This window comes from Narcine bancroftii, chromosome 2, assembly GCF_036971445.1.
Source record: "Narcine bancroftii isolate sNarBan1 chromosome 2, sNarBan1.hap1, whole genome shotgun sequence".
NCBI lineage: Eukaryota > Metazoa > Chordata > Chondrichthyes > Torpediniformes > Narcinidae > Narcine > Narcine bancroftii.
The window spans coordinates 73288530-73305876 of NC_091470.1; the positions used below are offsets into that span (position 1 = coordinate 73288530).

At 40.1% G+C, this 17347-nt stretch overlaps 1 protein-coding gene across 1 annotated transcript in view; it reads left to right on the forward strand.

Annotated features, from left to right (window-relative positions):
• Positions 1–17347, forward strand: part of atp6v1d (ATPase H+ transporting V1 subunit D) — a 40909-nt gene that overhangs the window by 1261 nt on the left and 22301 nt on the right. The window lies entirely within an intron of this gene.

Genomic DNA, 17347 nt, shown 5'->3' on the forward strand with positions numbered 1-17347 from the left:
CTATGGATGCTGAGTTTCTCCAGTACTTTTGTGTACTGCACCAGACCCCACCATCTGCAGATTTTCTTGTTTAGCTCTATTAGACCTGTAGCCTCATAGATCTAGGTACATTCCTAATCTTGGTTATTGGCCACCAGTTTTCCCAGTGACTGCATGTTCCAATATCTTCCGAAAGATGTGTCGATTGATGGGTTAACTGGCCACTCTAAAATGTGCCCCAGTCAGTAGGTGATCGGTAGAAAGTGAGGAAGGTGGTTAGAATTTGTGAAGAATAAGTTCTGTGGGAAGCATAGACTTAGTAAGCAGAATCAGCCCTTCTACAATATGAGGAAAAAAGGAAATAGTATTAGATTATTGATGAGTTGGATACAATGACATGGAACTACAAAGTAGACATTATTATCTGTTTACTGCATCGAAATTTAGTGATTACTCTTCTACAACTACACTAGATGGAAATGATTCACTGATGAACACTCTTCTCAAAACCTGTATAGTCTGGCCATAAATGTGACTGCTAATTTTATCACTTTCCATGAACAAAAGTGTATAATTGGACGTGAAAGTAACTTAAAAATTCATATAATGTCTGTGATATACTGCATTTTAATGATATTTTTGTTGTCAAATACATTGTACAAATGTAGTTTCTTGATCTCCACATGATTTATTCTACAACTAAGCACCAGAAGCAATTTATTACTTTCTCCTTGCCATTGTAATTTGGTTGCCATAAATGACAACATTTGAAAAGTAAATAATTTAGCAGTTCTCTAAAAATAATGTGAAGTGTGGCATTAAAAAAAAACTAGTAGCTCCCTGGTGTTTTCTATGACCTTTTTCTTGTTTAATTTTTTTGCAAAAACTATTTTCATATAAGCAATATGCAGATTTGGAACTGGTTTGAGGGAGTTTGAGGCAGCGGAAACACAAACTCTTCTGGAATCATTCTCAACAGCTATTATTACAGTTCTGCTCAAGAAAGATAAAGATCTATTAAAAGCCATCCTCATATAGATCTATTTTATTAAATAAGGACTATAAAATTATAGCAAAAATATTGGTTTTCAATTGGTGGTATGCAAAATAATTATTTGGCTGCCCAATCAAAATTTATAGCATTTTTTTGAGGAAGGGGATATTCCTCATTGGACTCAAAATGGTCTATGCATGGCTGGTGAGAAGATCGAAGATTTCATTTACAAATGGAATATTAGATTATTATCTAGAAAGATAGATAATCCCATTCTAAGACACAGAATTCTCCCTTTAGAGAATGGGAGAGGAAAGGGATCAAAAGAATAGAAAATTGTTTTTCGGGAAATAAATTATTATCTTTTGAACAAATGAAGTGCAAATCTGGTATAACTCATGGTACAATGTTTGCATACCACCAATTGAAAACCTACTTGAAGGACAAATTGGGAAGCAGGCTGAGGTTACCAGAAGGAAGCAATTTTGAATATGCAATTACAGACACAATGATAATTAAAAGATTTATAACAAACATGTACATCAAACTGCAAGAGAAAGAGAACGAGGAAACAAGCTGTAAACCCAAACAAAAATGGGAACAAGATCTAAACATAAAGATAAAGAATGAAACATGGGAAAAGCTATGCTCCGGAACTATGAGAAATACAATAAACACGAGGTTACGCATGATACAATATAATTGGTTACACAGGCTATACACCACGCCCCAAAAGTTTAATAAATGGGACCCAACAATATCAGATAGATGTTTTCGCTGTAAGAAGGAAACGGGAACAACAGTACATGCAATTTGGGCATGTGAGAAAATGGAAAAGTTTTGGGAAGATCTAAATCAGGAATTAAATAAAATCACAAAAAGCAACATAACAAAAAATTCAGAGATCTTTCTTCTAAGTAATATAAGAAGTAAAGAACTTGAACTCGATTTGGATGGAGCACAAAAAATATTTATGATGATAGCCTTAGCTGTAGCAAAAAAATGTATAATGTCAACCCGGAAATCAGAAGAGAGCCTGAGAATACAGCAATGGTACATAGAAATGAATAAATGTATTCCATTGGAAAAAATAACATATAATTTAAGAAATAACATCACATTATTCAAACAAATTTGTGAACCGTACATGGAACACAACAGAGAAGGCCTACTGCGGGCCTCCACCGCCTAAAATGACAGAAGGAGAAGAAGACTAAATAAACTGACCCAGTATGTAAAAGTTGATGACACAAATTTCTTGTTTATTTTCATTGTGTGAGGACATTGTTTAATGGTTTTAATGTATCATATATGTTGAATGTTGAGTGGTTGGGGAGGGGGGGTTGAAGGGGGGAGGGAAAGGAGGGGGGGAAAAGGGGAGAAAATGATACTGTGTATATTCAAGAAGGAAATGTTTGTGTGTATTTTGGAGAGTATGGTTAATAGTGTGAAAAATAAAAATTAAAAAAAAAAGTTTTAAAAAAAAAAAGAGGTTATCTTCAAAAACACCTGGTATCAAAATGAGTTAATAACAATGACATTAGGAAATAAAATGCTGGACACTTGGCACAGTAAAGGGATCATGTGTATCAAGGATTGTTATGAATAAGGACAATTAATGACATTTGAACAGCTAAAAAATAGATATGATTTATCAAATAGAACTTTCTTCTGCTATCTTCAAGCAAGTTCTTTTTTAAGAGATAGTTTAGGATCAGCCATGACCCTGCCATTATGTAGTGACGTGGAGGCTCTTCAAAAGGAGATCACAAGTAAATTTATGTCTAAGATGTATCTCCTATTGCAAAGCAATAGCCCGAAACCAGGCTTGTACAAATTGGGGGAAAGGTGGGAGACAGACTTGGTGGAAACGATTCAAGAACAATATTAGTTAAAATTGTGATCTGATAGATTGGTACAATTCAATTTTATGCATCAATTAAAATCTGAAATTCCAGACTTGTGTTTTAGATGTGGTATAGAGAGGTTTGAATGTTTATACATTCATCCTGGCTATGTGTGAAAGTAAGATCCTTTTGGTAATACTTGGCAGAAATTTTGACCAAAATTATAGAAGTGGATTTTTCATTGGAGCCAGAACTGTATTTATTGAGCAATCTTGTGGTTATTGGCACAAAACTATCAAAATATCAAATCCAGTTTGTGAGGATTGCACTAACGGTAGCCTGGAAATGTATAGCTATTACATGGAAGTCTGACTTCCCCCTGCATATTACTCACTGGAATATGGAAATGCAAAATTGTGCACCTCTGTAAAGGATGACTTATCTTAGAAAGAAATATGATGTTGTAGTGGGCTGCACTGATCTGCAAGCGAACCAGGTCAAGGAGGTGCAGGCTCGCACTGGGATGACGTCGCAATGATCTGGGGAGGGGGGGTGGGCCGCCACAGGTTGTAGGGGTTGTGTTGATAAGCTCTCGGAGAGTTCCAGTAAAGTTAGTTGGTTGGTTCAGTTCACTCAGCCTCCGTGTGATTTTGCTTTTGTTCACTGCACAGCATACCGACCACAGTGGTGACCCTGACAGTCCAAAATGATATTTTGGACTCCACATTGAATGACACAATCGCACAGAATGCAGTCTCGCTGAAGCTGCCCACCTTTTGGACCTCAAAGCTGCAAGTCTGGTTTGAATAGGCTGAGGCCTAGTTTCAGGTCAGGAAGATCACTGTAGACTCCACAAGATATTACTATGTGGTCAATTTGCTCAACCAGAGACTGCAGGATGAATGATTGACTTCTTGTATCAGCCGCTAGTTGCCAACTGGTATGAGGCAATTAACATGCTCCTTATCTGCACCTTTGGCCTTTCCCGCTGCGAACAAGTGGCACAGCTGCTCCACGTAGAGGGCCTGGGTGACTGCGCGCTGTCCACTCTTATGAATGATATGCTGGCGTTAATGGACGGCCACAGGACCTGCCTGCTGTTTGAGCAGATATTTCTTGAACAGATTCCAGAAGACATCCGCCTTGTCCATGCGGATAATGACTTCGGCAACCCACGCAGGTTAGCAGCTCGTGTGGACCCTCTGGCATGCCAAGCTATATGGTGGGATGTCTGTTGACCTAGTTGCTGCATCATGCCCTGTGACTCGTCTCCTTCCCACTTCATGAGGAGGCCAACGACAGCCACAACAGGTGGAGATGGTGTTTCTACCATCAGAATTGGGGTTCTGGAGGCTGCTGCTGCCGTCCACCTTGCTCCCATGCGGGAAATGCTGGGGCTGGCCGTCAATGATGGCTATGATGGTCGGCTGCCGAGACAGCCTCCTTTTACCAATGGGTGGCGTTTTCTCGTTGACATGAGCAGAAGTCAGCATCTTGCCCCCCCTTCAACCAAGATACCCCTGCCGGGAAGTCAGGTTGATCCCTCACTGTTGCTATTGGAGAGGATTCTGAGGGACAATATTTGAGTATTTAGAGAAGCAGAAGTGATAAGCAGAATGGCTTTGTAAAGGAGCAGATTGTGCATCATGAGCTAATTGAGTTTTTTGAGGAAATGACTACAGAACTTGAAGATAGAGCAGTTGATTTGGCAATGTTTCCTATGATAGACTCATCTAAAAAGTCATAAGATATGAGATTCATTGAAACTTGACTGCATGGATTTGGAATTCGATGGCCTGCAAAAGGCAGAGTGTGGTAGTAGAAGAAACAAATTCTGACTGGAGATTCGTGAATTCCACTGGAATCGATTCTGGGATCCCTGCTCATGTTGATCTTTATAAATGACTTGGATGAGGAAGCGCATGGTGTTTGCAGATGACATGAAGGTTGGAGGAGTTGTGGATAGTATAGAGGGCTAACATAGGCTACAATAAAACATAGACAAGATGCAGAGTTGAGTGGAGAAGTGGCAGATGGAGTTCACTCTAGAAAAAATGTGATGTTTCATGTTCAAATTTATTGTTCGAGTACATGCATGACATCATGTACAACCCCGAGAGTCTTTTTCCTGCAGGCCAAGCAGAAATTCTACTTAAAATGCACTCAAGGAAATGATGCATATATTTAAAACAAAAAGAGAGAAATTCAAACAAACTGACTGCAGTAACTGAAAAAATATTCAGTAATAAATTTAAAAAATGGTAAGCTGCTGGAGGTGTTGTAATTGCTGCGATGCCACTGATGCCACTGATGCTCGCCAAACGAACACAGCTCAGCGCGGACATTGGCGACTTCAGGGGTTTCTACGAGGCTCTAAAGGCTGTGTACGGCCCCTCACCCCAAGTCCAAAGCCCGCTGCGCAGCTCAGACGGCAAAGTCCTCCTCAGCGACAAGATCTCCATCCTCAACCGATGGTCAGAACACTTCCAATCTCTTTTCAGTACCAACCGCTCAGTCCAAGATTCCGCCCTGCTCCAGCTCCCTCAACAGCCCCTAAGGCAAGAGCTGGATGAGGTTCCCACCCTGGATGAGACATATAAGGCAATCGAACAACTGAAAAGTGGCAAAGCAGCAGGTATGGATGGAATCCCCCCAGAAGTCTGGAAGGCTGGCGGCAAAACTCTGCATGCCAAACTGCATGAGTTTTTCAAGCTTTGTTGGGACCAAGGTAAACTGCCTCAGGATCTTCGTGATGCCACCATCATCACCCTGTACAAAAACAAAGGCGAGAAATCAGACTGCTCAAACTACAGGGGAATCACGTTGCTCTCCATTGCAGGCAAAATCTTCGCTAGGATTCTACTAAATAGAATAATACCTAGTGTCGCTGAGAATATTCTCCCAGAATCACAGTGCGGCTTTCGCGCAAACAGAGGAACCACTGACATGGTCTTTGCCCTCAGACAGCTCCAAGAAAAGTGCAGAGAACAAAACAAAGGACTCTACATCACCTTTGTTGACCTCACCAAAGCCTTCGACACCGTGAGCAGGAAAGGGCTTTGGCAAATACTAGAGCGCATCGGATGTCCCCCAAAGTTCCTCAACATGATTATCCAACTGCACGAAAACCAACAAGGTCGGGTCAGATACAGCAATGAGCTCTCTGAACCCTTCTCCATTAACAATGGCGTGAAGCAAGGCTGTGTTCTCGCACCAACCCTCTTTTCAATCTTCTTCAGCATGATGCTGAACCAAGCCATGAAAGACCCCAACAATGAAGACGCTGTTTACATCCGGTACCGCACGGATGGCAGTCTCTTCAATCTGAGGCGCCTGCAAGCTCACACCAAGACACAAGAGAAACTTGTCCGTGAACTACTCTTTGCAGATGATGCCGCTTTAGTTGCCCATTCAGAGCCAGCTCTTCAGCGCTTGACGTCCTGCTTTGCGGAAACTGCCAAAATGTTTGGCCTGGAAGTCAGCCTGAAGAAAACTGAGGTCCTCCATCAGCCAGCTCCCCACCATGACTACCAGCCCCCCCACATCTCCATCGGGCACACAAAACTCAAAACGGTCAACCAGTTTACCTATCTCGGCTGCACCATTTCATCAGATGCAAGGATCGACAATGAGATAGACAACAGACTCGCCAAGGCAAATAGCGCCTTTGGAAGACTACACAAAAGAGTCTGGAAAAACAACCAACTGAAAAACCTCACAAAGATAAGCGTATACAGAGCCGTTGTCATACCCACACTCCTGTTCGGCTCCGAATCATGGGTCCTCTACCGGCACCACCTACGGCTCCTAGAACGCTTCCACCAGCGTTGTCTCCGCTCCATCCTCAACATCCATTGGAGCGCTCACACCCCTAACGTCGAGGTACTCGAGATGGCAGAGGTCGACAGCATCGAGTCCACGCTGCTGAAGATCCAGCTGCGCTGGATGGGTCACGTCTCCAGAATGGAGGACCATCGCCTTCCCAAGATCGTATTATATGGCGAGCTCTCCACTGGCCACCGTGACAGAGGTGCACCAAAGAAAAGGTACAAGGACTGCCTAAAGAAATCTCTTGGTGCCTGCCACATTGACCACCGCCAGTGGGCTGATAACGCCTCAAACCGTGCATCTTGGCGCCTCACAGTTTGGCGGGCAGCAGCCTCCTTTGAAGAAGACCGCAGAGCCCACCTCACTGACAAAAGGCAAAGGAGGAAAAACCCAACACCCAACCCCAACCAACCAATTTTCCCTTGCAACCGCTGCAATCGTGTCTGCCTGTCCCGCATCGGACTGGTCAGCCACAAACGAGCCTGCAGCTGACGTGGACTTTTTACCCCCTCCATAAATCTTCGTCCGCGAAGCCAAGCCAAAGAAAGACTGATGCAGATTTTGGAAGAGTGGGGAGTGGAGACAGTACTCGTCTGCTAGGTCCAACTGCTTGGGCCAAATGCCAATGGCTCTGTATAGGCTTTAAATGGCCTGATAAAGGAGCCAACAGTTTTTAAATTAAAATTCTGCCACTTTGGGGCCTGTGCTAGCAGTGGCTTTGAGGGTGCAGGCTTTGGGAAGCTGCGGACCAGCGCAGAGCACCAGAAACGGGGTAGAACTTTATCTCCATTGAGAAAGAAAAGCATAGGAGACCATGTACAGGACAGTGACCACGGCAGCAGACCAGCGAGGGGCTCAGTGGTTAGACCCACGCAGCTGCGGACTGTTGCTGATTTGCCCCACACGGGCTGCTGGAGATTGCCTCATGGGAACCAGGCATTGGAACTGGGATTTGAGAGGGGGCTAGTAAGAATGGCTCCTGAAGGACCTTTGGTGCTGAAGGCTTCCTGATCATATCAGAGGTTTGGATCTGGAGCCTGGGTTGCCAATGGATAGAACAAGTTGTAGAGTCCAAGGGAGCACTGGAGATGAATCCATGGTCATTCAGTGACTCTGAAGGGACTCTCTTTTACCTTTTTCTTTTTCTTTTTTTAAAATTTTTTATTTTTCACACCATAAATCACAATAGCCATGATATACACTTTTTCTTTTCAACACATTTACAGTGACTTTTTCTCCCCCCCCCCCTCCTCCCAAGCCACCCCCCCACCTCCCCCCCTCTCATCCATTTTAGGTATACAATCTAGGTTGCATTAATTCAGTCAGACAATGTTGTCATTCAACAAAAATACACCAGAAATTCTACTGAGTCCATTCTTTTCTTTTCTTCTCCTTCCATCAACTTAGGTAATGTTTGTTCCCGGTAGGTTTTCGCTATTGTATTTAATGTAAGGCTCCCATACTTGTTCGAATATTTCAATATTATTTCTTAAACTATATGTTATTTTTTCTAATGGAATACATTTATTCATTTCTATATACCATTGTTGTATTTTCAAATTATCTTCCAATTTCCAGGTTGACATAATACATTTTTTTGCTACGGCTAGGGCTATCTTGACAAATCTTTTTTGTGCATCTTCCAAGTCAATTCCAAATTCTTTATTTTTTATGTTACTTAGGAGAAAGATCTCTGGATTCTTTGGTATATTGTTTTCTGTTATTTTATTTAATATCTGATTGAGATCATCCCAAAATTTTTCTACTCTCTCACATGTCCAGATTGCATGAATTGTTGTTCCCCTTTCTTTTTTTACATCGAAAACATCTATCAGATACTGTTGGGTCCCATTTATTTAACTTTTGCGGTGTAATGTATAGTCTGTGTAACCAATTATATTGTATCATACGCAGCCTCGTATTTATTGTATTTCTCATCGTTCCAGAGCATAACTTCTCCCATGTTTCCTTTTTTATCTTTATATTTAAATCTTGTTCCCATTTTTGTTTAGTTTTACCATTTGTTTCCTCATTCTCCTTTTCTTGCAGTTTAATATACATATTTGTTATAAATCTTTTGATTAACATTGTATCTGTAATCACATATTCAAGGTTACTTCCCTCTGGTAAACTCAAATTGCTTCCTAATTTATCTTTCAAGTAGGATCTCAGTTGGTAATATGCCAGCGCTGTATCTCCAGTTATATTGTACTTATCTCTCATTTGTTCAAAGGATAAGAATCTACTTCCTGAAAAACAATTTTCTATTCTTTTAATCCCTTTTTTTTCCCATTTTCCAAACGCAAGGTTGTCTATTGTAAAAGGGAGTAGCTTATTTTGCGTCAATATTAGTTTTGGTATTTGGTAATTTATTTTATTTCTTTCTACATGAATCTTCTTCCATATATTGAGGAGATGGTGTAATACTGGAGAAGTTCTATGTTGTACCAATTTTTCGTCCCATTTATATAATATGTGTTCAGGTATCTTTTCCCCTATTTTATCTAATTCTAGTCTCGTCCAGTCTGGTTTTTCCCTTGTTTGATAAAAATCTGATAGGTACCTTAATTGTGCGGCTCTATAATAATTTTTGAAGTTTGGCAATTGTAAGCCTCCTTGTTTATACCATTCTGTTAATTTATCTAGTGCTGTCCTCGGTTTCCCCCCTCTCCATAAAAATCTCCTTATTATTTTCTTTAACTCTTTGAAGAATTTTTCTGTCAGTTGTATTGGCAATGCCTGAAATAAGTATAGTATCCTTGGAAAAATGTTCATTTTAATACAGTTTATCCTTCCTATCAGTGTTAGTGGTAGCTCTTTCCAATGCTCTAAATCGTCCTGTAATTTTTTCATTAGTGGATTGTAATTGAGTTTATATAATTGGCCTAGATTTTTATTTATTTGCACACCTAGGTATCTTATTGCCTGCATTTGCCATCTGAATGGGGATTCCTCCTTAAATTTTGAGAAATCCGCGTTATTCATAGGCATTGCTTCACTTTTATTTACGTTTATCTTGTATCCCGACACTTCTCCATATTCCTTCAATTTCTTATATAGTTCTTTTATTGATAGTTCTGGTTCTGTTAAGTACACTATCACATCATCCGCAAACAGACTGATTTTATATTCCCTGTCTTTTATTTTTTATTCCTTTTATATTATTATCTATTCTTATCGATTCTGCTAGTGGTTCTATAGCTAGCGCAAACAATAATGGTGATAGTGGGCATCCCTGCCGCGTTGACCTGCTTAAGTTAAATTGCTTTGATACATGTCCATTTACTGTCACTTTCGCTAACGGTCCCTCATATAATGCTTTAATCCAATTAATAAACTTCTCCGGTAAACTGAATTTTTGCAATACTTTGAACAAGTAATTCCATTCTACTCTGTCGAAGGCCTTCTCTGCGTCTAAAGCAACTGCTACTGCCGGTGCTTTATTTCCTTCTACTGCATGAATTAAGTTAATAAATTTACAAATATTGTCTGTTGTGCGTCTTTTTTTGATAAATCCAGTTTGGTCTAAATTTACCATTTTCGGTACCTGTTCTGCTAATCTGTTTGCTAGTAGTTTAGCTATTATCTTATAATCTGTGTTTAGCAGAGATATTGGTCTATATGATGCTGGTGAGAGTGGATCTTTCCCTTGTTTTAGTATCACTGTAATTATTGCTGTTTTACATGAATCTGGTAAGTTTTGTGTCTCATCAATCTGGTTGATTACATCCAGGAGGGGCGGTATTATTAGGTCTTTAAATGTTTTGTAGAATTCTATTGGGAGTCCATCCTCTCCTGGTGTCTTATTATTTGGTAAATTTTTTATTATCTCTTGTATTTCTACTGTTCCAAATGGTTCTGTTAATTTATTTTGTTCCTCTATTTGTAGTTTTGGTAGTTCAATTTTAGTCAAAAATTCATCTATTTTCCCTTCTTTCCCTTCGTTTTCAGTTCGGTATAATTGTTCATAGAATTCTCTGAAGTTTTCCTTAATTTCTTTTGGATTATATGTAATTTGTTTGTCTTTTTTCCTTGTTGCCAATACCATTTTCTTAGTTTGCTCTGTCTTAAGCTGCCATGCTAAGATTTTGTGTGTTTTTTCACCTAGTTCATAATATTTCTGTTTTGTCTTCATTATATTCTTCTCCACCTTATATGTGTGTAATGTTTCATATTTTATTTTTTTATCCGCCAATTCTCTTCTTTTGGTTGTATCTTCCTTTATTGCGAATTTTTTTTCTATGTTTATTATTTCCCTTTCCAACTGCTCTGTTTCCTGATTATAGTCCTTCTTCATCTTGGTTGCATAACTTATTATTTGCCCTCTAATGAATGCTTTCATTGCGTCCCATAGTATAAACTTATCTTCCACTGATTCCGTATTTACTTCAAAGTACATTTTTAATTGTTTTTCAATAAATTCTCTAAAATCCTGTCTTTTAAGTAGCATGGGGTTTAATCTCCATCTATACATTCTTGGAGGGATGTCCTCTAGCTCTATTGCCAATAACAGGGGTGAGTGGTCCGATAATAGTCTAGCTTTATATTCCGTTTTCCTAACTCTCCCTTGAATGTGGGCTGATAACAGGAATAGGTCTATCCTTGAGTATGTTTTATGTCTAGTCGAGTAGTATGAGTATTCCTTTTCTTTTGGGTTTTGTTTCCTCCATATGTCCACAAGTTTCATTTCTTGCATTGATTTAATTATAAATTTGGTTACTTTGTTTTTCCTGTTAATTTTTTTCCCCGTTTTATCCATATTTGGATCCAAATTCAGATTGAAATCCCCTCCTATTAGTATGTTCCCTTGCGTATTAGCTACCTTCAAAAAGATATCTTGCATAAACTTTTGATCTTCTTCGTTAGATGAATATATATTAAGTAGATTCCAAAGCTCCGAATATATCTGACATTTTATCATAACATATCTCCCTGCTGGATCTATTATTTCCTCTTCTATTTTAAATGGCACATTTTTGCTAATTAATATAGCCACTCCTCTTGCTTTTGAATTATACGATGCTGCTGTTACATGTCCTACCCAATCTCTCTTTAATTTCTTGTGCTCCAATTCAGTTAAGTGTGTTTCTTGGACAAATGCTATATCTATTTTTCCTTTTTCAGTAAATTTAGTAGTTTCTTCCTTTTAATTTGGTTATGTATTCCATTAATATTTAGAGTCATATAGTTCAGCGTAGCCATTTTATATTTTGTTTATCTTCTCTTTCCGTTTTTCCATCATTACCTTTCCTCCTTTTCCATTTCTGTTTTCTTATTTTCAACTCTTTACCAGACAACATTCCTACAACATCCAACATTTTCCTTATTCTCCTATTTCTATCTTCTTTATCCCCAATCTCCCCTTCCCCTCCTGAGTTGTCCTTTATCCCTTGTCGGACAACCACATCTCCCCTCTCCATTTGGATTTGCGAATCCACTCGCAAGCGTCAACTGATTTTGCAGTGACCGCTCTTTTCCCCCACCCAACCCCCCCCCAGAAAAGATTTCGCTTTTTATATGTCACAAAGGTCACTCTTTTAATTCCCTCCTTATTCTCTCTATTCCATTACCTTCCCTTATTAATTCTTGTCTATACTATCTATGTTTTCCTCTAATTACAGATACTTTCACATATGCCCATTGTCTCTATTCACTCTTATACCTCTTTACCCGCATACATATCAATCGTGGTCATTTTTACCCTCATTACCCGTCTTCATCCCTCAGTCTATTTTTGTCTTTACCCACATACATATCAATCGTGATCATTTTTGCTCTCATTACCCGTCTTCATCCCTCAGTCTATTTTTGTAATTGTTCTGCAAATTTTCGTGCTTCTTCTGGATCCGAGAATAGTCTGTTTTGTTGTCCTGGAATAAATATTTTCAATACCGCAGGATGCTTCAGTGTAAATTTATATCCTTTCTTCCATAAAATCGCTTTTGCTGTATTGAACTCTTTTCTCTTCTTTAGGAGTTCAAAGCTTATATCTGGATAAATGAAGATTTTTTGCCCTTTATACTCCAGTGGTTTGTTGCCCTCTCTTACTTTTTCCATTGTCTTCTCCAGTACCTTTTCTCTTGTAGTATATCTTAGGAATTTTACTACAATAGATCTTGGTTTTTGTTGTGGTTGTGGTTTAGGGGCCAATGCTCTATGTGCCCTTTCTATTTCCATTTCTTGCTGTAGTTCTGGACATCCTAGGGCCTTAGGGATCCATTCTTTTATAAACTCCCTCATATTCTTGCCTTCTTCATCTTCCTTAAGGCCCACTATCTTTATGTTATTTCTTCTGTTATAGTTTTCCATTATATCTATTTTTTGGGCTAGTAATTCTTGTGTCTCTTTAGTTTTTTTATTAGATTCCTCCAATTTCTTTTTTAAGTCTTCTACCTCCATTTCTGCTGCTATTGCCCGTTCTTCCATCTTGTCCATTTTTTTCCCCATTTCTGTTAAGGTCATATCCATTTTATTTATTTTCTTTTCTGTGTTGTTTATTCTTCTTCTTAAATCATTGAATTCCTGTGTTTGCCATTCTTTAAATGACTCCATGTATCCTCTAACAAGAGCAAGTATATCCTTTACCTTGCTTTTCCCTTTATCTATTTCACTGTATTCTTCCTCTTCTTCTTCCTCTGGGTTGGCCATCTGTTGTTTCTTTGTTGCCCTTTCCTCCTCTTCTTTCTTGTTTCCATTGTCTTCTGTGTTCTCTTCTTGCTGCAGGTGTTCTGCAGCTGTCGTTGCCGGCTGTGGAGATCGACTCCCCAGCTGGTCCCCCCTCCCGTCGGTGTGTTTTTTTTTCATGCGCGGTTGCGCACTTTTACTCGGCTCTGTGAACCATTGTTGTAGTTCTTTTTCTATCGACCTGAGGTAGTGGGGTCTTCTCTCCACAGCGGGCCTCTTCGGACAGGTAAGGCCTTCACCTTTTTCCTCCGTTGTCTTCTCTTCTTTCCGTTGATTTTGATTTTTCTCCTTTTGTCTCCATCTTCTTTCCACCTTTATACTCACTTTTCTTTAACTTGTATTTCTGTGCCTTTGTATTTTCTCTTGTTTTTCCCGACTTTTCTGGAGAGGGCTGGAGTTCACCGTCCGGCCACTACTCCATCACGTGACTCCTCTACCTTTTTCTCTTAATGTAAAGGGGACTGGGCAGTTCTAATGGTGACTCTTTGTGTACCTTATAGCAGACTAAAGGAAATTTTGTGTTTGATTAATGACAACAAAAGAATCTTGATATAATGTGCAAAGTAAGAATCCTTAAATTATTCTCTGAGTCTGTTGTCGAGGAGTCTGATGGTGGAGGGGTAACAATGTTCCTGAACTTGGTGGTGTGAGTCTTATGGTGCCGGTGCCTCTCTTGATGGCAGCAGCAAGAACAGAGTATGTATGCCTTGGGTGATGTGTATCCTTGATGATTGCTGCCTCTCTCCAAAGCAGCATTCCATGTAAATTTTTTCAATGGTGGGAAAAGTTTTGCCTTTGTTCTGAACTGTGTCCACTATCTTTTTCAAGGCTTTCCTCTGAGTTATTAGTGCCCCCATACTAGGCTGGGATACAGCCAGTCAGCACTTTTTCCACTAAATATCTGTAGAAGATTGCCAAGGTTTACCAATCTCTGCAAACTCCTGAGAAAGTAGAGTGCTGACTTGCTTTTTCTTCACGATGACATTAGTATGTTGGGTCCAGGAAAGGTCCTCTGAGAGAGTGACTCCCATGAATTTATATTGGCTCACCCTCTCCCTACACCTTTGGTTTTCCTTCCTAAAGTCTACAATCAGTTGTGGGGACAATGAGTGAGAGGTTGTTATAATATTATAACATTAGTTAGTGTAATATTCAGCCAAGTTTTCAATCTCCCTCCCTTATGGAGTTTGCTGATCAGTTTTGAGGGGATGATCGTGTTGAATTCTGAACTGTTGTCAATAAAGAGAATGCTGATGTATGCATTTTTGCTGTCCAGGTGTTCAAGGGTTTTGTATGGAACCAGTGAGATGACATCTGCCATAAGAGTTGTTGCTCCGGAATGAATCCATGTCATTGCTCAGACAGGAGCTGATATGCTTCAACACCAGCCTCTCAAAATACTTCATTAATCTGGATGTGAGTGCCACTGTCAGTGGTCATTTAGGCAGGTTACCACACTCTTCTTGGACACCAGTATGACTGAAGCCTGTTTAAAACAGGTGGGTACCATGCCCTGCTGGAGTGAGATTTTGAAGATATTCATGTAAGCATTGGCTAGTCGGTTAGCACAAGTTATCAGTACTTGGCCAGGTACTCCTTCTGGAGCGAATGCTTTCCTCAGATTCACTGTCCTGAGGGCAGCTTATGCATAATCTTCATGTACTGACAGTAGAGGATCATCAGTGACCTGTAGTTCTCTGTCCTGGTGATCAAATTGGGCATAGAAGGCACTTAGAAAGATTAAACCTCTAGGTAGAGAATGAAATAGAATTCTTAGCAGTGTGGAGGAACAGAGGATCTTGGGGGTCGAAGACCATTAATCTCTGAAAGGGTAGTTAAGAAGGCAATCATTAACCAGGAGATTGTGTTCAAGAGTTGTGAAGTAATGATACAGCTGTGTATAACTGGTTAGACCATAGTGTTCCGTTCTGGTCACCTCATTATAGATTTGGAAGCTTTGGAGTGCAGAGGAATACTACCAGGATGCTGGCTAGATCAGAAAACCTGTCTTGTGAGGAAAGGTTGAGTGAACTGGGCTTTTCCATTTGCAACAATAGAGGATGAGGTGACTTACAAGAGGTGTGTAAGATTGTGAGGCATGGTTGGAGTAGACAGCCATAACCTTTTTCTCAGGGCAGCCCTGGCCAACACCTGTGGATATTCTGTTTAAGATGAGTCAATGTTTAGGGGAGATGTCCGATGGATTTCATTTAAACCTAGAGAACAGTGGGTACCTGGAATTGTTTGGGGCAGCGGTTTAGGCTGAAACGATCAGGAGTTTTAAATAAGAGAAACACAAAAGCTGCAGATGCTAGATTTTTGACCAAACAAAAAGCCTTTTCACATTGGCACCTGCTAAATTGGCATGTGAGTGATCTGTTTTGAACTACCGGTAAGGACATTCACACTAGACCAACAAAAACCGGTTCTGTGTGCTCTTTCGCATTACCAACCCGGTATCGCGGAGCTAAGGGGAACCATTCCTCCAGTGGTGACATCCTGAGTGATGTATTACATAATCGCAGGCAGTGAATGCTTTGTGATGAGTGAGAAAACCGATTCAATGAGCCTCAAAAGCAAGGACTCTGAATGCAATTTTGTAATAAATGATTTTATTTACAATAGACGGGTGTGGGGAAAAATAGTAACATAACATACATGCACACACAGTTTATAGCAAGCCTGGGAAAGTGGTAGCGAGAATAAACACATATGAGCATGGGATAATGCACCAGCAATGAAACGCACATAAAAATGGTATCTTGCCACTCAACCATCAGAACTGCTAGAAGTAATTGAGGATGATTTTTTTTTACTCCATACCACAAATGTTCAATTTGATGAACAGCATGTGGACGGTTTGTAGTCGTTCCAATAAGTTCCTGTTGTTGTTGTTCTCATTCTGCACTCTTTCTATATGCTAGTTAACAGTGTTCTCGTCTATGATCTTATCTTTTTTTTGCTCTTTCCATTCCCTGGCTCTTTAAGAACCTCCTATGCACGCAAGAATGTCATCAGCGCCTCACTAATGGGACCAGCAACCGGGTTGCCAGTTCACGTTGGAGTTGATTTGAAACAAATCGGCTATGGTACTACCTCCCTAGGCAGTTAATTCCTGGGTCAATTTGGACCCCCCCCCCATACTGAGTTTGGGATGTTCACACTGGCAGGTGACCTGGTAAAATTGCTGGTTAATTACTGGGTTCAAGTGCCAGTGTGAAAGGAAGAGTTGGTGGAGGAACTCAGCAGGTCCAACAGCATCCAAAGGTAGAAATGGTCAGTCAACATTTTGGGTGTGAACCCTTTATCACTTTGAAAGAAAGTGAATGTATGAATAATGGACAGGAGAGAAGGGTGAGATTGATTATGGAGTAGGTTTATATGGATCTGCAAAATTTTGTGGCCAAAGAGCCTGGACGACAATTTCCCATGTCCTTAGTGTGAAAAATGATTGAGAGTGATTAAACTCGCACCGTTCTGTGAAAAGTGATGGAATGCAAAGTATGTAGATTAGAGCTTGAGAGTAGACAGAACTAGCTACTGGGCCCCTTCTTATCTCGAGCCCCAAGGATGCAAGGATCTAGTTCAGGCTGGTACAGTGACCTAAGGTAGTCTATAGCTTGCTTAATAGAGACATGAATATTAACTTAGACGCCACTAAGGAGGGAATGAACTAATTAACATAACATGCGATGTATGAAGAGGGAGGAACTGAGTGATACCAGTATTGATGGAAGGGAGGAGAATGTTGTAATGTATTGGGATTCTGATTGGAAGAAGGTAAATTAAGGTGGGGTGATGTTGAGCGCGGGACTGTACAAAGGAGTGATGATTCTGAACCTCCGGTGTGTCTCTAGACCAGGGACACCCGACTCTGCAGACTCGAAATAAAGCTGAACCTGTTCTCCAAGACTTTTTCTCCAGAGTAGTGATTGTGAACACTTTATATTTCACATTAGGATACTCTTGTAGAAGTTTGTGTTTATAGGATAGCTACATTTATCAATTATGAGAA